The sequence below is a fragment of the Alligator sinensis genome, unplaced genomic scaffold (genome assembly GCF_000455745.1).
Source record: "Alligator sinensis unplaced genomic scaffold, ASM45574v1 scaffold940_1, whole genome shotgun sequence".
NCBI classification, from domain to species: domain Eukaryota; kingdom Metazoa; phylum Chordata; order Crocodylia; family Alligatoridae; genus Alligator; species Alligator sinensis.
In genome coordinates this window covers 851,786-859,683 of record NW_005842177.1, presented here as the reverse complement: position 1 = coordinate 859,683, position 7,898 = coordinate 851,786, and positions in this window count along the sequence as shown.

The window sequence follows — 7,898 nt, the reverse complement described above, 5'->3', positions numbered from 1 at the left end:
AGGATCAGGAGTCCTCGGGAACGCTAGCTGGGGTTGCGACTGCGATCCCGTGACGGGTAGATGGGTACTCTCTATCACCAGAGCGGAATTAGGCACAGACGAGACACGTATCAATTGGAAAAACAGAGGTAGCTTTACTTACACTGTAGAGTCGTATACAGCGCAGGCAATCGTAGTTGCAACAATTCTATTCTTTAATCGGTAATCGTGGAGCTCTTGTAGACCGGGTAGCTCGGGTCTAACTTGGGCATGGAACACGGAGGATACGTTGCAAGGCTTCACTGATGGGGAGTCGTTGGCAGGTGATAAAGCTGCCGGAGTTCCACTCCAGGGGGAATCGTGGAGTTCTCCAACTAGGGCGGAAACGCCCCTAACCTTTTATACGGCTAGCGAGCCAATTGCCAGCCGCCACGTGGGAATAATTTAACATCGGCCAATCGTATTATGCAAATCTGCATTTCCTCGGCGGGAACTCTATCCACGCCGGAACTCTTCACCATGCCGAGAATTCCCCTGCCTTACCGTGCCTTGTGCTAGAAAGTTCCACTGTGTCGAGGCACTGATCCAAATCAGCTCTGACAATTCTCATAAGTAAACTGAAGATATGTGGGGTAGACTTAGATTATCAACTGTACCTACAGTGCATTAGTGCAGCCAAGCAGAGGCAGAGGAAAATGCTTTCCTACATCATAATTTTACCATCCAATTTTGGGTCCTCTGGATGCCAAAATGACCCTCAGATCAGTCAAAGAAGAGTTGTAGACAAGGTTGCCAACTGCCTGTAAAAGGAAAAAAAAAGGGAGAGGCATCTTTACACATGCTCAGGGGGTGAGGTGGGAAGTGCTTTAATTAGAGCGACAGAATTCCTATTAGGAAAATATACACTTTGTTGAATAACTGCAAGCAAAGAATTTCTACAAATGGATTAATGTTAGATTGGCAGATGTCTCATGTGGATCCTGGATCCAGTGCTGTTTAACATTTTTACTGAGGCCTTAGAGATGAAGAATATACTGATCAAATTTGCAAATCACAAAAAATGAAGAGGGGGTTTCAGCACTTTGGTGGGCAGCTAGAGTTCTATATTCAATTTTAGACACCACATCTTGAAAATAATGTAGGTAAATTGGAGAGTATTCAAAGGAAGCAATGAATATGATAAAGGGTTTGGAATACAGACCATGAGAGGAAAGGTTGACACAGGTAGGTATGCTTAATTGGAGAAAAGGAGTTTGGAGGGAGCAGGGGAACAGACCATAATAGTTGTGTTTCTGAGCAAATGGCTGCCATTAAGAAGGTGGAGAAAAACTGTTCTTTCCAGGGCATGAGGAAATGTGTTTAAAACTACAGCAAAGCAGGCTTAGATCAAACCTCAGGAAAAACTGTAGCAGTAGGAGAACTGAGAATAGTAAGACAATGGAACAAGCTGCCTAGGGAAGTTGTGGAATCTCTTTTTTCAGTGGAAATTTTCAAAAATGTCTAGATATGATTCTGTCTGGGATGGTGGAGAAACAATGAAGTTTTATCTGTGCACGTTTTGGGACAAAATGATGCCTGCAGTCCCCCCTATAATTAGCAAGATTCACTTACGACCTCCTCATCAAGGACTTAGATTATCAACTGTACCTACAGTGCATTAGTGCAGCCAAGCAGAGGCAGAGGGAAATGCTTTCCTAAATCATAATTCTACCATCCAATTTTGGGTCCTCTGGATGCCAAAATGACCCTCAGATCAGTCAAAGAAGAGTTGTAGACAAGGTTGCCAACTGCCTGTAAAAGGAAAAAAAAAGGGGGAGGCATCTTTACACATGCTCAGGGGATGAGGTGGGAAGTGCTTTAATCAGAGTGACACCGAGAGCCACTCTAAAAGTACCTGTGGTATGCTGTGTATTCAGTGTCTTGCACTTTAAAATGGCAGTGTGGGCACTTTACCTAAAGTTCATTCGAAGATCTTTAGTTAAACCACTCCCACCACCATTTTGAAGCAGGGGGACACCGAATACATGAGATGCGGAGGCTGCTGGAGCGTGCTAATTAGCATGCTCCAGCAGACTATTAAAATGGAGCCTGCTCTGACGCATTATAATTATAATTACAGCATATCAGAGCAGCATCCCTACATGTCTACAGGCACCCAAAAAGGCTAAAAATGCCTGTCTGTAAAACCCATTTAAAAAAGTGAAGCTCCATAATAGGAAGGAGGCTAGGTGCAAAGCACTGATGGACAGAAGGGAGAGCAATGCCACCTCATATCTAAACAAGTGTGCATCACCATGCAGGGAGCTCTGTCACTGCTCTGTGGCCCAATGGAATCTCTACGTAGCAGGCTTGTCCTTTGGAGCTTGGGTTCAGTCCCAGGCTCGAAATCTTGCTGTTTTGATTGCTGGAGCCCATCCACCAATCAGGAAGCAGCAAGAGGAGTTAAGTCACACCCCTTTCCTGAGGGAAGGGGGAGAGGTGTTCCCCCTACCCGGACCTGATTGAAGACTGCAACACTCAGACCCAGAAGACTTCAGAGGCGGAGCCCTGGAGCATATAAAAGGAGCTGCGTGCCCAGCATGAGGGAAACACATCCGGGACAGAGAAGAGAGAAGAGCGGGGCTTAGAAGAGCTGAGGAGAGCTGCTCAGCAGGGCAAAATAGAAGCCCAGGAAGAACCCCTGAAGACTTCCATCAGCAGGGAAAGAAAGATGGCTCCAGCAGCTAGGCTCTCGCTGTGCAGCATGGCACATGGCGTCCAGACCCTGGGAGCTGCGAGAGGCAGCTTGGGTCTGCAACCTCTGGCGTGTGGCCAGAGACACAGTGCACAGGCCAGTACACAGAGTAGGACCTTTGGAGCACTTGGGTGGCTCAGGTCTTCAACCCCTGGAATGAGGCTGGGAGCTCGGTGCAGGAGGCGCTGCACGGAGGGTTCAGGAGTGGACCAAGCCTGATGCTGCATGAGGTGGTCTGGGCCTCCAACCCATATCAAAAGGGAGTCCAGGGAGCCTGATGGTACTCAAGCTACTGACCCAGCAGACAGGGCCAAGCTAGAGACCCCAGAAGCCCTGCATAGCAAAGCCCTGTTCCAGGGGACAGTGACCCTCCGAAGCCCACTGCAGGTGAGAGAGTAGCTTGGCGCAGAGGACGAGGACCATCCTCCAGGCCTGGAAGCCTTGAGCTACAGAGAAAAAGGATTCCCACAGGGGAGGGGGAGTCCCCCCTGGTTAGTTAAGGACTTCTGAAAGTGGAGGTCCCACTGGGAGGGCCCCCCTGAAGTTACCAGCTTCCTTAAAGAGCTTGGGGAAAAGCCCAAGGGCATTGGGTTTTCTCCTTGGGATTAAGTTAATCTTTGAGGTTCTTGCACCATAGATGGTGTGATGTCATGCCTGGTATTTTGTGAACTCTCATGTTTGTAAATTAATAGATGAGTACAGTCCTAGGACTCTGCTGGGACCCCCTTTTTGCTATTATTTCACCTCTTGTTTAGTTGTATTTATTTGTGGCTTATTTATTGTTCATCTATATTTATCTGTAGTTTATCTGTTGACTATCTATGTTTATTTTGGGGTTTATCTGTTTCAGATCAGATACTTACTGTGACTTGCCTGTATCTAGAGCATGGGTATAAGGTTTTATAGCATTTAGCCAGGGGATATTGTTTATGATGTTTCTTTAGATATCATATTTTATATATATATATATATATATATATAGAGAGAGAGAGAGAGAGAGAGAGAGATCCATGTTTCATTTCCTTGTGATAAGTTAATGTAAATAAATGTGTATATAGTTAAGTCCCCTGACTGTCCTGGCCTGGTTCTATAGGGGTGGAGGGAAACTGAGTGGTCTGCAGTTCCCCCCAGGCACACCTGCCCACAGCTAACAATTCCTTTCAATTGGAGAAGGGGAGTATATACCTGAGTATACCTGGGCTACACAGCATTAATGCAACCATAGGTTTGAGAATTCCATCACAAATTTCCACACACACCATTGATTTACCCTAATTATGACAACATATTATTTTCTATTTATTATTTCCCATTTTTAAATGTATATTTAACACATTAATATTAATGATATCAACGGCTAAATTTCTAAGAAACCATCTGTGACTTTGCATTTTGTAGCAGGAACCGTATTCTGGAGTCAGCCTTCATCTGCCTGCCTGTCCAACATCTTGAAGACCTGTTTTTTATTCCTCACCTGCCACACATTTGATGTTACTAGGATTAGGCCCTTATGTCTGTCAGAGGTCAGTTTTAAGTGCCTCCCTTCCACTCTGCATTATTGGGCTGCCCCTGCAAACTTTTAGTCCTTATGAAACTCACTCCATTCACCTTCCAGCCTCCCCGAGCTCCATCTCTGAGCTCCACCAGCAGCCTCTCAGGTCTGTCTCATGTGTTCAGGCCATCAGTCCAGTTTTATCAGGCTCCCTGCCTACTAGGCCAACAGCTTATACCATACCGATAGCTTCCTCACGGGGTGCCTGCCCACCATACCGATAGCTTCCTCATGGGCCCCCTCAGTTTCACCTGTCCCCACTGTGGCTTCCACATGCCTCTCACAGCTGCCCCATACCTTGCAAGCTTTAACAGTCTAACCCAGGGGTGACCAAGATACAGTGCACTGAACCATGTCATCTAGCCCACAGGGCTTCCCACAGGTTCAGAAATTTGGCAGCAGGGCAACTGATGGCAGTGTTCATTGCTGTTGTTGCTGTTCTGCCTGCTGACCAGATTTCCAGATCTGTAGGGAGCCCCGCAGGCCAGATCTGTAGCAAAGAGATGATCATCTGTCCTGTGGAGCTGGGAATTCAATGGCAGGAAGAGCAGTGGCTATCATGTCTCCTGGAACCACAGTAATTAATAATGCCTTCACTAAATTCCAGCTCCACAGCCCAGATTATACAGCCTTGTGCTCTGCATCCAGAGCATGGGATCAGTGCATGGTCTAGATCTGGTCCATTTTTCTAGCCCAACATGGCTTTATCTAACTCTGGCTCCCTTCTGGACCTGTCACAGATAGCAGTCCATGGCTTCTCCTCCTGCAACTCTATTGCCAAGAAGCTCCTCTCCCTTGCACTGCCACCACTTGACTTCCAGATACCTCCAGGAGACAGGCTTACATAGCCCCAGGGCTACCCCTTCTAGCTGAAGCAGCCGTTCCATAAAGGCACAGCTCCCTGTTTTTCCTTTCATTCTAATGATGGGGTTAGAATGGGATCTCCCATTAGAGCCAACAGTTGATAGTTGGCCCAAATGGTAGAAAAGAGGAAAACAAAAATAAGGCAGTTATCTTCCCAATTGCTAATATTTTTCACTCCTAATTCATGTGCAGGCAAACTTTTATGGGTACACATGGAAAAATTCTTAGGCCCAGGCACTGTCAAACTTTAGTGCTGTGATTCAAAAATACTGAAAACTAGCTTGTGACTTGGGTTACATACCTGCATGGGGCATGACAAATTGCCCTTGCATCGGTTGCCCAGGTCATGAAGCCAGATGCACTGGCAAACCTATCTCACCTTGCAGCAGGTGGACAGAGAAGACCCGTGGTGAAGAAAGACAGGCAATCAGCAGTCCATTCCCACTCTTTACAGGCAGTCACCAGCCCATTCCCACGCTTTCCTCAGTGCATCCATAAGCAGGTCCAAACTTTTGTGAGGGATGTTGCAATTTGCTGTTTATATTAGTCTGACAGCCAGCTACTACTTGCAACCTATGAAACAAGGAGGAGGGATTTGTGGCTCACTGTTCTGTTTGTTACACACAATGCACAGTTTATGTACCACTACTTCCTCAGGAATGAGCCTCAAGTCACAATCTTGACCACATACTGTGCAATTTAACTGCATTAAGGTTGAGTTACAAACCCTAAGTAGTTCAACGCCCAGGCTCCGAAGTGTGAGTTTGCCGGCAGCTGTTCAATATTTACGTTTATCATCACTCTGAGACACCGCGTAGGGCTGAGGTATGTTAGCCAAATATCTCATTCATCACACACATTCCTCGTATCCTGGGGCCCAAATATATTTTCAGATTCAACAGTGTAACATTCACATTTACAGCACAGTGATTCCAAATAGACAGGATCATGCCTTTTTGTTCATCAAAGCCTTACTCGCTGCATGTGCCTGCCTAATTCACTGCTCAGCATCCATCCTACATATTAGTATAGCAGAGATCCTATGATGGAAAAAGTAGTATGTGATTATGTCATGAATGGTCTACCATAACTCCTTTCATTTCAGTAATGAGAGGAGTTTGTATAAGGGGGGGGAGGGGCACAGGAGCCTCAGGTTTGGCCTTTGTGTAGTCAAGAGTTTTTTTTACCTAAAATTTCCTAATTGTTGTGGTTTAAAATAAAAACAGGAAGTCTAAGAAATGTTGAACACACTGGATAGTGACAAAATGCCACCATTCATGGTGTCTACTCAGGCAATGTCTTTGTGATGCACCTTGAGGCTGGTGAAAGGTAATGTATAAACCAAGAAACAATATAGATGTTATTTAAATCTAACATTGAGGACCTGATATGTAGGTACAGATGTGTCTCCTGGCTGCTGCCCTCGTATACAAGCCTATCAGGACTGCGGATGTATCTATTGTCACAGCATACCTTGGAAATAAGGATATGGTCTTATTCCCATTTTCAAGATGAGAAACTGAGGCACAGGGATATGATTTACTAAAGGTCACAGAGGAAATCTTTTGGGAAGCAAAGAATTGAACTCTGGTCTCCCAAGACAACTCTGTTCTCTAGTGTTCTAATCACTGGATCATCATTCCTTGCTTATTTCAACTCCAATTATTACTGTGGAACCCAATTATTTTACTTGGAAAAGTTCACATGTGAAATCAGGGTTAAAAGCAATTTAAAAATCAATCAAGCTAGTGCCAGTTCTTTTGTGCCTTCATACCCTATCCCCTTATAGCTAGGAATGGAGAGAAGTCAGAACATACAATGGATTTGGAAAACCAAACAAACAAACCATGCAGTGAGAAGGAAACTGAAAAGCTACTGGCCTAGGGCTCAGCTCTTCACCCATCAGTCTCTGTGCATGCAACAGAGAAGCAGATGGCATGCTATCCCTTTCAGAGAGAGAGTGGGTGCTCACAATGCAAACGCCAGCCAATTCTGAAAATGAGATGGATCACCTTAGCCAGAAAAGGACACAGTAAATGCCAGATAATCATGATAATGTAGCTATTATGGAAATAAAATCACCTATAGCAAAAGAAATTGCTTTGATGGATGTTTAGACATTTGGGACTCCTTTCTATGGATACTGCAATTAGGAACCTGCCTGAGCAAGCTGAATCCTTGATAAGCATTACATCGCTAAAGATGTATGATTAGATTTAAGCCCACAAACTAAATTCAAGAGACTTTTTAAAATCCTTTTCTGCTCTCTTCCAGCTAATACACTTGCTCCACTAATCTGGTTGCTGTAATAAACAGATAACATATAGCCCCTGCTGTGTGATCCTTTTGGGAAGGATGTGTTTTGATTTTTCCCCTCTTTCTATATCTTATTTTATTTCTTAGTTAGCTCTTTGGCAAAATCTGACCTTGCATTTCTCAAACCATTAAACACTGATAATGTATTGCTGCTATCTGTTGTTTTCATTTTCTTCAACTCATCCAGTTGCTTATAGGGATGTGATTAGAGGAAAAAATGCTGAGAGCACTGTCATGGAAACACACGCAGCATACTTTTGGGTCAGGTCAGCAGAAGCTTTTATTCAAAAGAAACTACAGCTGTAGGGGGGGGATTCCAAAGTGACATGGATTTTCCAAGCACTTGGAAGGGGTCCCCCCCCAAGAGCAAAATCAGGAGGCTTATATACTTTTTAACAGTTGCTTACAACTCACGTGATCATATAGTGAAATTAGCATGAAAAGCGGCTATAA